Raw genomic sequence first — 15016 nt, 5'->3', positions numbered from 1 at the left:
CCACGTCCTGATGACAAACTCTCTCTCTATCCCTCTTCTTTCTTCAAAGAGTCAATATACCTTGTCAGAAAAAAGTGGATTGAATTATATGTAAATCGTGAAATATTCAGTGTGAATTCAAACACTGTGAACTAAGCTGAGCAGGTGACAAAATAAGATTTGTTATATTTCCCCATTCAATACTGAACGCACTCTTACAATCAAAGTAGCTAGCAGCTGCTCAAAGCTTTCTACTCTGCACCACATATTCAGTGTTTATATACTGCTTATAAATGCTTAACAGGACGACCCTAATTAAAGTATCAACAATTTCTGTAAAATTTATGTGGGAGACTTTTATTTTGAAGGGTACAGGTTTTCTCACTCTTCCTGAAGTGTTTCTAACATATTTCTGTGGAAGTAAAGATGTTCTAATGTAGAATTTGAACGAGTTATGTAGTTGAACAGATTGTTGTGTTTCCATTATTTCAATTCCTCTTTTTGTTGTGAACTTTTTTCCCAGGAAGGTGCACATTTTCTTTGCTCTATTTATAGAATTTTTGTTATGATTTGTTAGGATTATTTAATTTCAGACTGCTGATCAGGAAAGACGTTTGTAGAGGCCTGTATGCTGTAGGCTGCAGAGAAGCTTGTGGAATTCTTGAGTGTACTGTTGAGACCGTGTTGGCCAGTGTGGAGCATTTTGTGACTCTGTTTATGATATTAAAGAGGCAAAGAAAGCATTTATGTAAGTTAGTCCCTGTGAGTGCTTTGTTTGTCTAAAACTGCAGGTATGTGGGATTATGCCTGGGTTTTTTGTTTTTTTTTCATTTGTGGCATTTCTCAGATAGAATGAATTTCGGTCATGTATTTATTTATCTAGAATTTTATGTATCCTTTATGTGCGTCATTTGGGACTTTTCAGCAGGATGGAAATACCCTGAATGACCATGAATGTTTTCGTTTCTTTAGAATTGCAGAACAGATATGATGGCATCTCTGGTGCCTAGCAATAAAATGCAAGGCACCACTCCAGCATCCTTCTCTTAGCTAAGGGAAGTACCTAAATTGTGTGTTGGGAAGCACTGGGATTTTTGGACTATACATACAAGCAGGGCAAACTGAAGTCATGTGTAACAATAAAAAACATTCAAAGTCAAAACATTCACATTTTGTCCAGTGGCTGGAGCAGTTGGCAGGAGTGGCCACTTTCTCCTGAGTGATTCTCTTCAGTGAAATCATAAATAAAACCAATTTTTGTGATAGAAAAAGCAATGACCACGTTAAAACTTTTCCTTTTTAGAAATCCAACAAGCATGTGTGTCCTTTGTAACCTTTACTAGCCACTCTGCACACAACATTCACTCCTGTCTACTTCTCTGGATAAGAGCAAGCTGATAAGAAGGGAAACAAACTTTTTCGAGATGGAATAAATTAAAGTTGGCTCTTTTTTGAAGTCCAGGATTAGCTTTTTTATCTCCCTCTGTGACTGTTCTAAATAGTGTTTGAAGAGAGAAAGCTGCTCATATGTCAGTGCCAAGACCGAGCCATTAAACAGCACCCGGCCCGGAAATGACCAGACGATGGTCCTACCTGCTTCTGGGCAAGAACATGGACTCCTTGATGAAGACGGAGCCGGACAACAGGATGTACCAACAGCTTCCAATGTCATCAGGGCTGAAGGAGAGAACAGGAGAGACATTTAGAAACATTAGTACAAACTGGCACAGAATACAATGAGTGTGAAATTCTAAGGTGATCAAAATATAATGATTCTGCACAGTGAATAGGGTATGATTGGCAGCATATCGGCTTGTATGGGACATTCAACTCAACTTAACTTAGAAATAAATCTAGTGCACTGACAAGATTGTAAATTTGCCCTTTACCAAAATTATAAAACTGTACTTCACATACTTAATTTAAGGTGGCTACCAAAATATACCACACTACTGACTTGAATGCCCCTATGGGGTTATTATTCATCTTGAGCTAATTAAACTAGCCTAACTTCCACCATATCATCACTCGATCATGAGTGGACCAAAACCCTCCCTTAGTCAAATGTGGAAAGTACAACACTGGCATTTAGTTGGGCTCTGGGAAAATGTGATGTACAATTTTTACTATCTTCTGAAAATTCAATGGATGTAGTGATTCATCTATTAATCTGAGAAATTCCTCAACAGATTAATCAATATAAAAAATCTACTTTTGTGGCAGCCCTACACTCTGTTGTTAATAATTTTGCTTTCTCATTTGCTGCATGTTTAAGTGATGAGGCTGTGATTAAACACATCAGCTATGTTAGACTACTCACTCTGCCAAATACAGAGTTAAAAAAAGAGAAAGCAACAGAAAGAAAACATGAAAAAGAGAGAGTGTAGAGAGAGTTAAAGAGAGAGAGAGAGAGAACTATGAATGAACTGAGGAATCATCTCTCATCCACCCACACCCATGGCCCTGCTGAAACACACAGACGAGGAAATTGGGCATCGCAGACAAAGTAAACTCAGACTGACCCCTGGATGATGCAGCTGGCTGTCAAGTCTGTACGATATGACTGGTAAACAAACACACACAAGTACACGTGTACACACACACACACACACACACACACACACACACACACACACACACACACACATACACACACACACACACACACACAGCTACCGCATTTCACAGGCATTTCTTATGCCAAATTAATTACAGACACTTTTTTCAGGTTTTAATAATTACATGGCATTAACAGTGAACTACAGGCCTTCTTAAGGAACATCAAAGAAGTTACAGGGGGAAATTTGTCTTCAGATAAACAACTTACTACATATATAAAAGAATTCAGATATTAAATCTGGATTGTCAGTGTAATAAAATGCGCTGGTAATTTTTAGAGGATAACATAGTTTTTCAGAATGCATGAATTTTGTTTCCTTGCTCATCTCACTTATCCTTGGGCCTTCATGGCTACCAGAGGGATTGCAAAAAGATAATCTCACCAGGCTGAGATACATCGAATCTTCTGCACTTAGTACATGCAGGATTAGCAAAGAAGCTGTATGTTAATCTACTCTGAATGTAAACAAATGCTATAGAGACAGATAAAATGCTTGCTTTCATTTATATACGACCCATCTGAGAGCTCAAAGGACAAACATAACATATGTGCTCGCTGTGCAGGTCAGTTCAAATATCACAGAGGACACTGTTGTTATACCAACATAGTTTGTAGTAGAATTTTAGCTACTGTGTCTCATTCTGACCTGGATTTTGACAAATAGATTCCTTGTACTTGTGAATAGATTTTACTGGGGTTGAACACAATAACTGTATGTGTTCTCAGGAAAATTCAACAGTCAACAGAAAATGTATATTTAATTGTGTGTTTTTTTTTTCCTTGTTGATCAAACGTGTCGCCTAACAGCCCTCAGACAGTAAAAAGGAAGTTAAAAAATCCAGATAAGGAAGTATCCTCATGACACGTAACGTTGATACCATCTTTCTCCAGTGCTGGGAAGTTGGCATGAACGGTACAGTTTCGGCAGCGGTGGACAAAAATAGGCTTGCTGCTTTCATTTTGCTCTGGTGATTGTCAACAACCGAAGCTGCAGTTTGACTGCAACAATTATGATTATTTTGCTAGATATCATGATTAAATGTCTCAGTTTGATGCCATTATTGTTTATTTCAGCTTATCTTAGCTTAGCTTACTTCTTAATTCAGCTTAGCTTAGTTTAGTTAAGTTATGACTGGAAAAAGAAAGAAACAGCCAGCCTGGCACTGCCAAAGCTTACCACCATGTGTCTTGTTTGCTCAATCTATATGAAATTTTACTATGCTAAGCTAACCAGCTGCTGGCTATAGCTTGATACTTACTATATAGACATGAAAGTGGTGTCAGTTTTCTCATTTTACTCTCTGCAAGAAAAGTGAATAAGTGCATTCACATGTAACTTCAATGTTGAAATATACCTTATGAGGAGCAGTGATAACATTTTGGAATGTCTAAACAAATGAGAAATCTAAATCTGCAATTCAAGTATTAAACTTATGCTTCAGAAAATGCAAAACCTATAAATATCCTCACTATGAATGCACAGCATCAGCTTAACTGGCAATTCGAATGTCTGTTTATCAGTCAGAGCTTTGAAATATCACCTCAACACAGAAGATGAATGTCTGCTGATTGAGCTGAAATCGAGTCTTGTACCTCAAGGTGTTTTGGTGTTAATAAGGCAGCAGCTTGTGTGATTATCGCAGAACATTTTCACCCGGCCTGAGTGAGACTTCTTAATTGAAACCAGAGGGGGAAAGAAAGAGAAAATCAATGGCCAGCCAGACATCAGCAGGGTGGGACTGGGTTTTGCTTACAGAAAGGTAAAGGATGGGTGCACTTATTATGCACCCACCCCCACACAGACACATATATTCACACCCAGCATCACTGTGCTGAGTTTTTTTTTTTTTTTAAATCACAGAGAACAAAGTCTCGCCTCCTTCCTCCTCCTCTCCACATTTTCCTTGCAGAACTAATGAGGCTGTAGACAGCACACCCTACTGACACACAACAAAATCTCCCTCGCTCCCTCCAACAGCATCCCTTTTCCTTTTCCCTCTACTGATCTTCATCCGCCTCCCTCCAGACTCGTTCCATCCTTTAATGACTCTTCTTTGCATTTGGAGACGACACGAATGAAATGCTCAATTATTAATTGCTGGCACGCTGATGCACAGAGTGAGAGTAGAAACTTGCATGGCTGAGGAGGAGAAGAAAGAGGAAGAGAAGATACAACACCAAAAAAGTAGGAGATAGGAGACTCTTATGCGCCGCGACAGCTTGACTGAACTGGGTCACGCGTAATAGAAGCGATCATCAAATACTAAGCATCATCCACCAAAACCCCCCACCAGGAAGCCTTTAATAGTGAGGAATCAGGTTATACGAGTGCGGTGGAGGGGAATAAAACGACCAGGAATGAGTGATTATTGCTTCAAGACTTTGGTGAGATGAGGTTCAAATGAAGAGTTTTATTCAAGAATGAATGGCACTCAAGTGGAGCGCATACCTCCGCCAAGGCCAAACAATCCTACATGTCTGTCTAGCTCTTATGTCAAATAAATGGAAAAATTGGATCTGGATCTGCCGTCAATTTAACCTGATCTGCAACAAAATTTAATGGGTTCTTCCCTGGCCCATGACCCATCCCTCCAACAAGTTTGGTGAAAAATAAACAAACAAACATGGGAGAAAACATAACCTGCTTGGTGGAGGTAATTCAATGAATGCCCCTTTTGAGAATGAGAAACTGAGTCATATTTGACTAACAGAAAAATTATTTGCAAGTTATGCATACTGAGCTGTCTTGATCAAGCAATACTCCATGATTTTGAACTCATGACATGATATAGAAAATGATGCGTTATATTTAACTGCATTCTCAGAAGAATCCACTTGTAAAACATGCTTTAACACAACCACTCCAAAATAAGCCTTTTTAGATTACTCATAAACCTCTCTGGTGTCTAACTCCGAATATAAGTAAGCTCCTATATATGATAACATACCGTTAATTTTTGTCTGTAAATAAAAGCAATGTTTAAAGGTTACTGTCAGTACAGATAAATCTACTGATCATTATCCTGATTATCTGATTGATCCTTTGGTCATTGAAATGATGGAAAACAGTGAAAAATGCCAAGGTGATGTCAACATTACAAAATCCATATATATTTAGTTTATTATCATATGTGCCATGTTTGGCATTTTGGCTTTGAAAAAATAGTCACAGATTTATTTTCTGTGTCTATGTCTTTCACCTGAACTTGCCTCAACTAATTGTTCAGCTTAATCTGTAAATTACTTCTAGGCGAACAAAAGAAATATATATATATATCTCATTAAATGTAAAAAAATATTTATTTGGTGTAAACAGTGTTTTATGATCATTTCTGTTTTTTTGTTTGTTTGTTTTTTTTTTTTTTACCACCATCTGTGGCAAAGGAAGGACCGACTTCAATACCTTTCTAAATTATGGGTTTTAATAAGGTCACAAGAAAAGAAAAAAAATTGGTTGATTTTGTAGTTACTGTTATTTTGCTCACACAGCAGTGGAGTCTGTGGTCCAACTAACAATGAGCGAGTAAGGCCAATGTCAACAAAACACAAGGTTTAAAATGCTGGACCAACAGGATGGTGGGATGTCAGGAGTTACGAAACAAAAGAGGTGTGTCTACTGAAAAGCACATTCCCAGTAGACGTATGACCATTTTAAGTTGATATTGTTATGATGTTTTCATCATGAAATCCTCAAGAGACTCAGCAACACAATGGTGTGGGTGACATTATGAAATCAAGTGTTCGTACCACATTTTCAACTGTCCAACAAACAAAACTTTAAAAAGTTAAGGGTGTGGGGGTGGGGGGTGGGAGAGGACTGAGAGTCTGCTCTTAAATGTGTACGATTAACATCCTTACCTGTATACTTGGGAGTTTGCACAGCACCAAAGTATTAGGATTGTTGTCTGTTGTCTCAAATATAAATGACACTTTTTTAATTTAATAAGCAGATACTTATCAAGACACTAGTGTCTCCTTGTCAGTGCCACACATACTGTACTGTGCAGTCTGCACTAGAATGTATAAAGCCAACTGGTCATTGGGATGTGATGAGTTTTTTTTAGTTCTATCACCCATCAGTTTCCTGGTCTACCCTGCTGTGACGCTGTGTCTGAAGGCCAGCAGATTCATAGTGTCAGAGGGAACAGGAGCTGCACGAGGGGGACAACTTTCCAACAGCTGCACTGGAGCGTTAGTCACTCTGAAGCTCAGCCAGGGGTTAAAATATCACAGGCTGCAAACTGTTCTGCACTTCTTTAGTATTGTCATGATACATTATCATCAACACTTTTTTCTATATCTTCAAAAATGAAATGACTATTAGGTGAAGTGCAACTGATTTAAGAGGTAAGGTAAGGGTTAAGGTAAAGGTTTCTGTTTTTTCTCCCATGGTAACAGTTTAATCGACTGGTTCTGGTGATTATTTGACACTGCCGCCAAGTTGTCAGCTGTTTTGACTTGGACCGATGCATCCCAGTGCCAACAGACAAATTCTACTTCTTCCTCTTTTAATTACCTCAGTCAATATGTATAGCTCCTGACTGTGACAGTACAATCAGATTTCAGCATGACAGTCACACAGGGTGGCAAAATCAGACGTGTGTAGAAGGTACATTTTATTTAAGGGCAACTTCACTCAGCTACAGTGAATGTTTCCACTGAAACAGATAACAGACATTATGCAACTGGCTGATAGTTTTTTTTATGAAATGCAATGTAATTCAAAACACTTCAGCTGACAGACACTGACACAGTCCCAAATGTGGCCTGATTTTTATATTCATTATAGTAAAAATGAAATATAGGTAATAAAAAATGGATTGCATTATATGAGGGACTGTAACTAACAATTATTTTCAATATCAACTTTCCAGAACCTATGGTAACATTCACATTTCAAGTCATGTCTCACCAACAGTCCAAAACACAAATATATTCCATTTGCTATCATTGGAGGACTGTAATTTTTGTAATCAGTGAAACCACTGAATGTGTGGCATTTTTGCTTGAAAAAACAATTTCAAGGCCAGTCTATTAACAAAATTGTGATACTGCCATTTCAGCTCTTATTGAATTGATTACTTACATAATTGAGTCCACAGCCCATGGTTTGTCAAAGTTCTATAAAAAAAAAAATCTGACTGCCAAACAAGCTGACTGTACCACTCCAACAGAAAGCAAAAACCACTGAATTGCAAATCTGTAGTTGCTGAGTTTTTCAGTTGGACCACACAAACCAGTATGGGTCAAGGGTCTAGGGTTGCATTGAAAGGGCTGACATGGAAGAGGTTAAAGGCCAACTAGAAGATACTAACCCTCTTCACCAGCCACCGTAAAATGTGCCAGGTCAGCCTCCATCTCAGGAGGGCTTTAGCACTATAATCTCTGGATGGTAAATCCTGAGAGGTTCAGGCTGTCACAGTATGGGATGTTTTCAGGAGATACTGAGTGTGACTGTGTGTGTGTGTGTGTGTGTGTGCATGTATGTAGCATTTGCAGTCTAGCAATATCGAGCCCCAGGCAGGAGAAATTAGTACTTTTTTTAAACTATTATCCTCCTATCATTACTCCAGGACTGCCAACTGTCAGGGATAGTCAGAGTGAGGCTGTGAGTGTGTGGGTCATTAACTAGGCCATTTGAATGAATCTGAGTGGTTTTATCCAGCATTATGGGTGTTCGCGGAAAAAGAAAAACATGCATACGTAGCCAGGGTTTAGTTCTATGTGAAATGTTCTTCTGGATATCTTCCTTGCTAAAATCATGTGCTTGCATGATTTAAGAGAGGAGGAAGGCCCAGAAGAGACATGGCTGCCAAACAGTGAAATTTTGCTCCAATTTATATGAAACAAGGGCAGTAATATCTACAGCTAAGCAATAAATCATTTCCAGGCCTTTAGAGTTGAGAGAAAGAATCTTTTTAGCTAATTCAACATTTAAAAAAAACAAACAAACAAAAAAAAACTACAGCTGGAATGGTTAGTTGATTGACAGAAAGTTAAGTGACAACTATATTGATAACTGATTATTAGTAAGTGGTTCCAGCTGAGTTGTGAGGGTCTGATGCTAAGTACTTCCACAACACCCTATGGGGTCTCAACATTAGTTTGTTGTGTAGTGATATGAGGTATCACAGTTTCTGAGGTTGTCAGTGACAGCCCGTGCCTTCTGATTATTTTATCTCTCTAACAGAACCTCCTGAAATTTACTATATCCAACATACAGTATATTGCTTGTGATATATAATACATGCATATATGCAAATAGAAAATGTCATTCATCCTGCCCACCACTAGTAATAGCCTCCCTCATTCTTTTAGTTTTACTCCCTTAATTCCATGATGAAGTACATCCCACAATTCACCTCAGCAGAACGATCAGATGCGGTAGTTGTACTATGGCAAAGAACATTCCCTGTGAATGCAAATGTATATTTACATTTAAAATGTAAAGTTAAACTTTGTGAATGCTCTCCATTTGCATGTTGTAAAATGGCAATTCTAGAAAGTAGCTCTTACTCTTTGGTTGCATGAGACTTAAATTCATGATAGTTTCGCTAAAAATATAGTTTGAAGGTGGCTCTTTCCTTTAAGCAAATGAACTCTCTTTACAACCATCTGAGAAATGCCTCAATGTACGAGCCATACAATTTTTACAACTTAATTGAGATACTATCACATTAAACTCCCCCATTGACTTTTAAAGCCCTCATTCTCCAGCAGATTATTGCTGTTAAACAGACGAGGGAATGAAGACAGGCTGTTAGAAGCTTGTATTTTCAGAAGAGAAGACTGATTAAGATCCTGCAGCGGAGGAAACTCGATCTGATCTGCTGATGTTTAACACCCAGCTCTAATCAGGGAGAGCCCTGATCGACCTTTATTGGTTAATACATGCAATCACGCAAATGCTTATATAGATATTCACTAATACATACAAACAGTTGTGCCAAGACACACAAACAAAAAAAAGTCAAACCTACACACTCGTGCAAAATTAAATGAACCAATAAACCAAAAAGAAAATAACCTGCTGTGTTTCTGTGCAGGATTAAACTAAGCAAACAGGCACTCCTGCTCTTCTTAGACGGCATCCACACCAAGCCAGCTAAATCTGAAAACACTGCATACAAGCAAAACTAAAGTTTGTCTATAAAAGTGTTTTCTTATTTTCATAAAGATATCTGTCTGTCAACACTGAGTAGGAAAGTTGTTCAATCTCTTCTCCTTTGTCCTCTTTCTGTCAGAAAATGCTAAAAGTGTGCATCACAGCTGACATCTGGTAAAGTGGGACATACAGCCTTGAGTGTCAGCTGGTTAAATGTCCATTCAGTGAGCCTGCTGCTCCATGTGATCACCGATCATCAGTTATTCCTGCACTGCTGTACTGAGACGGTTATCTCACTTTTTATGACTGCAAACTTGTCTGACAAAATAAACAAAGTTTACATATCTAAGGGCATGAACTATGAATCTCTATAGTGTAGCTAATGAACTGGGTGCATAGGGTGCTAAACCCAGAGCCTACACATTTACAGAGGGATTTTTTTTCCCCTGCTGACCCCAGAGGGTCTCCGTACCTGTCATGCTCTATGCCCAACACATTTTGAATAGGCACTACACTAGAGCATCAAATAATGCAGACTACACTAGACTAGACTATACACACACACACACATAAATATATATAAATATATATATGTGTGTGTGTGTGTGTGTGTGTAGTGAGGGGCCTGAGGGAATCGTGCTGAAACTGGAGTCTATTATGCGACCACGACTTAATCTGCATTCCTATTGTTTAATCAGCTCCCACACCGCCAAGTGGTCTTCTAATGAGGTGTTGACTCTTCCACATCATCCCCCAACACACACACACACACACACACACACACACACACACACACACACACACACACACACACACACACACACACACACACACACACACAGGGGATCAGGAGGCAGAGAAGGGACAATGCACCCTCCCTAGCCCCTTGAGACGCTGCTAGAGTTAATTAACTGTCTTAATTCTCACCATGGGTGTTTGGAAGACGTCAACATGTGACAGCGGTCAAACACTGTGTGTGTTTTCTGCTTAACGCAGTTGTGGCAGACAGATCCAAAACGCACTCAGAAGCCGTCTGGAAACTGTCAATACAGCTTTCCGATCATCTTAACCCTCCACAACACATAGCTCAAATGAGGAAGCATATGAGCATTACCACTTGCGACTGGTTAGCTTTCCCCCATTGAAGGAAAAGCTTTCCGGAGCCATTATAGCTGCAGTTACTTCTATGTCAATTCAATACAGAGTAACCTACTGAATCAAGCTAAAATTAGGCTGGAAAAATCTGTTTCTGCTGTAGAGTGGGTTTGTGTGACATTGAAACATACCTCCATAAAGGCATCCTCTGACTGACTCTGAGCTTTATGGACATTTGTTTTCATTTAAGTCACCCAGGTCTGTGTGGAGCTGACACACCTCAGCTCATGAATAACTGAGCAATAGCCCGGTGCAGAGTGTGTTTTGATCAAACTGAATTGAAATATTGTTACATTGGCTGCCCCCAGTTTTCTTTATGTTTTCTTATGCTGGTAGAGATGTAAGTATTTGACCAAGTATCATCAATAACCATTTACACACAAGCATCCACACCCACACAGAACCAGACACTGCAGTACTTACTAGTATAGCACTTCGTTGGCCTCATGTCTCTCATAACGCACCGTCTCACACATTATCCTGCAGGGACAGAGAGGAGAGGGAGGGGAGAGTGGCAGTCAGAAAACAACGAGAGGAAATAACTTTAATTTAATTCAGGTTAATATTGTTACAAAACAGACAGAAAATGAAAAGAATACATCAAAATCTAGCTCTAATAAAGCTCTGAATCCAGTCAAAGCAAATATTCACCCTCCAATGAAATTAGCTTTAAGATGAAACATTATCATTTATTTTTTGGCAAACACACAACTAATGATGTTTCTACATTCCTCAGAATGACTTTAGGCTACTGTCAGTGAAACATACTGAATTTGCTGCTGATAACTAAAAGGTAGAAGTACTGTATGGTCACATAAAAGGCTAAATGGAAGTGTTATCCAGTTCCAGGTTGTATTTTGTGTGTTGATGGAAAGAACAATGGTGACACTGCATTAAGAACAAGAGCATGAGAGTCTTGTGTCACTTTGGCCCTACTGCCAGTGGGGAAGTCAGTTGCTCTGCCTCTGCTATAATGCATTTTTTTACACCACAATTTGACATTCACTTCTAAAGTTTTGGATACATTTGTGTGTGTTTTTTCCATATCTTTCTTTAAAATTAAACTAAAAATATTTCAATGATTTTTATGGGAAAACTAAACATATGAAATGGTTGGATCACCAAACAACTTTTTACGCTTTGGCTCCATTTAACACTCAAATAACAAACAAATAATTTACCATTACACAGTTTAATTTCACAGTTGAATAATCAGCTGTACTAGTGTTACACAGCTCAATCTAATTTGCTTCTACACACTCATAGTTGCACCCATGTCAGCTGGAATGCATCCAGACCAATTTAAGTCCTGTGTATTTGGACGCAGGGCAGCTCCAGAATAGCAGTTGATGGTTTAGTGCCTTGCAGAGATTTTTAGTTATGTTTTGGGATTTAAACAATTAACCTTACAGTCACAGGACTACTTATGCCTCTGCTCCCAAAACATTATTAAGGTCAGATACATATTTTCAGATTAAGGGTTTAAACAACTTATTGAGCAAACTCTGTCCATTTGTTTTTCTTCCTATAATAGGCACACATAAACTTTATGCTCCCACTACTCTCATTAGTGAAATGTTGTTCTGTTTTTCTCAGTTTAAGAATGACATATTTTTTAAAATACTGTGAAAGTGCTTTTATTTTCAAGTACCACTGAATTAGAAGCAATGTCTCCTTTGTTGGATTTTTTTTCACACTTCCTTTCATAGGGATAAATAATAGGTCACAGACTTTCAGATGGTAGCTCTTTAATTTTGTAATCAAACTCTTTCCCCTCCACATAAAGTGTGAAAAAGTCATCCATATAAGACTTTCCCAAGATGCCTCCAGAGAAGACAAGAGCGCCTCAATGTTACAAGCAGGCAACTATAGTAAACAGTAGCTGATCAAAACACAAAAGGCTTCAAAAATAGCTGGGGGCGGCTGTCGTGTTGTAGCCCCATTGCACAAGGACCAAAAACAATCCTGGCTCTAAAAAACAAGTCGCTGTGAAAAAGAACCACAGAAGAAAAACAACACATTCCTCCCAGATGAAATGAAGAGAAAAGAAACTATAACATAATCCCATGGTTAGTGCAATGTCTGGCTGGCTGGGAGTTGTTTTTTTTTTTTTTTTAAGTTGCAAAAACCAAAGTTGGCAGTAGTGGTGGGTTGGTCTGTGGGACCACGGGGACATTCCTCAGGATCCAAACAGGGAAGAGGGAGAGGGGTTACTGTAGGGTGGGAGGCCTCTGAGGGGTCACTCACAGAGGAATGTTCCAGCTCGTGGGTCATGTACTGCTACATTGTTCCCTCGCGAGTATAATCCACATGTATGCACACAAGGCATGCTGGGAACAGACATCTGACATGCACTGTTTGGAAAGTCTATGCCAGACAGAAAAGACTGGAAGGCTTATGTGATGACAGGAGAGCAAAAAGCAAAAATCATGTGTGTAGTATGTTCACATCAGTTTAGGTTTGGATGTTTTGACAAGTTTATATAAAAATACACTTGTCTTTTCAGTCTGAAACAATTTAAATATACAACATTGTCTCATAGGAACCCTTTCAATTTTTCTTATTTGCCCCACTGGATGCCTGGTGACAGAAATGGACACTGATTCCAGAAGAAACAGAGAAAAATGTGAGAGCTGAAAATAGGGCTACAGCTAATTATTTTCATTATCGATTATGCTCCCATCACAATTTCCTTAAGTTCAAAGTGACGTCTTCAAATTACTTGGCCAGTCTCTTGACACAGTGAAGGTGCCAATACAAAGAGCACCTGCCAAAAAACGCAACCAGACTTAACTCAGATTTTAGGCAGTTCTCTCTAGAGCCAAAAAAAGCTTTATACAACTGGTTCCACATTTTCTGTAATACTTCCCAAGACCTGTACACAGATATCGATGTGTAAAAATCAGAGGAATTCCCCTTTACAGTCCTTGATCTAAGGGCAGATGCCACTTTCTGAACATCAGGTTCCTCTGAACAAAACCTCCCTGTTGATGTCAACCCACTAACAAGAAAAGAAACCTTGCTTTCAACATTCTGGGAAATTCAGAGGTCAATGTGAGACAACTTTGTACCTGTCAGTGAACAACTCATGAGAGTGAGAGAGTTTTTTTTTTGAGGGTGTGAGTGCATTACATCAGAGGGTAGCAAGTTTGAAAAATGTGAGCTCATTGATATAACTGGGGTCAGATATTTCTGAATGTTTTTGGCTTAAAGCCAAATGAAACTCCTCTTTCAGAAGAGCTGAAGGTTGTTAAATTACATGTTTATGTCTACATGCACGAACCAACAGATCTTATCACTTTCTTATCTAGGTGATGAGCCCAACAAGTACTAACAAACCAGAATTTTTTTTTATTTAGAGAGCAAAATGATTCCATCCAACAAGTGGTTAGAAGGTGGAGTGGCTGTTCGATTAAAAAAAACAGACAAATTTTACTAGCATCTGCTGGCTAGTGGCTCAGTGTCTCATTTCCCACCCCGGACTATAACTGTTATGGAACAGACACTGAGGAGTTGTCACTGTGTTTTAATTTGTATTTGAAATTCAATCCATGTGATTGTGATATCAAGCTTTTAAGGTGTGTTAATTAAGTACCAGTAAATGTGTGCAGACACTCACCTCAGCTGGTGCTCTCGCAGGTTAGACAAGGCCTCCATCCCATGGAGATAAGAGTAGACAATCTCCAGGTCCTGAGGAAGAAAAGCAAAGGTGTCAACAGACACAGGAGCTTAGGTCCAAAAGGAAACATCAAAACAAAAAGGTCTTAAATTAGGGCTGAGATGATAAGTTGATTATTCAGGTAGTCAATTAACCTGCAGCTATATTGATAATTGATTAATTATTGCATTGTTTTCTGATCTCAGCTTCTCCAGTGAGTGTGTTGTTGCCTTTCTTTGTTTTATATCAGTGTAAACTAAACAAGTTTTGGGCATTTTTCACTATTTTCTGACATATTATAAACTAAAAAGTTAATCAATTAATCAAGACAGATTAATACAATCATTAATTTCCACTCTGCTTTCAATGTAAGGGCAAAAAACTGTTACTATTCCTCCTCAAGGTTAACCATTTAATATATCAAATATCAGCTTGTAATGAAAAAAGCCCAGTACGGTTTCCCAGAGTCCAAAATTACATCTCCAGATTATCTCTTTTG

At 38.6% G+C, this 15016-nt stretch overlaps 1 long non-coding RNA gene across 1 annotated transcript; it reads right to left on the bottom strand.

The window, feature by feature from the left end:
- Positions 1-488: 488 nt before the first annotated feature.
- Positions 489-14552, bottom strand: LOC108879501 (uncharacterized). Its single transcript, XR_001960351.2, has 3 exons — positions 14479-14552; positions 11283-11339; positions 489-1656 (listed from the first exon to the last, which is right to left on the bottom strand). It is a non-coding gene; the product is annotated as an uncharacterized LOC108879501 (long non-coding RNA).
- Positions 14553-15016: the final 464 nt, after the last annotated feature.

The sequence above is a fragment of the Lates calcarifer genome, unplaced genomic scaffold, assembly GCF_001640805.2.
Source record: "Lates calcarifer isolate ASB-BC8 unplaced genomic scaffold, TLL_Latcal_v3 _unitig_687_quiver_2074, whole genome shotgun sequence".
In the NCBI taxonomy this organism is placed as follows: Eukaryota; Metazoa; Chordata; class Actinopteri; family Centropomidae; genus Lates; species Lates calcarifer.
Note: the sequence above shows the minus strand (reverse complement) of the source record. Positions and strands in the feature narration are given on the sequence as shown.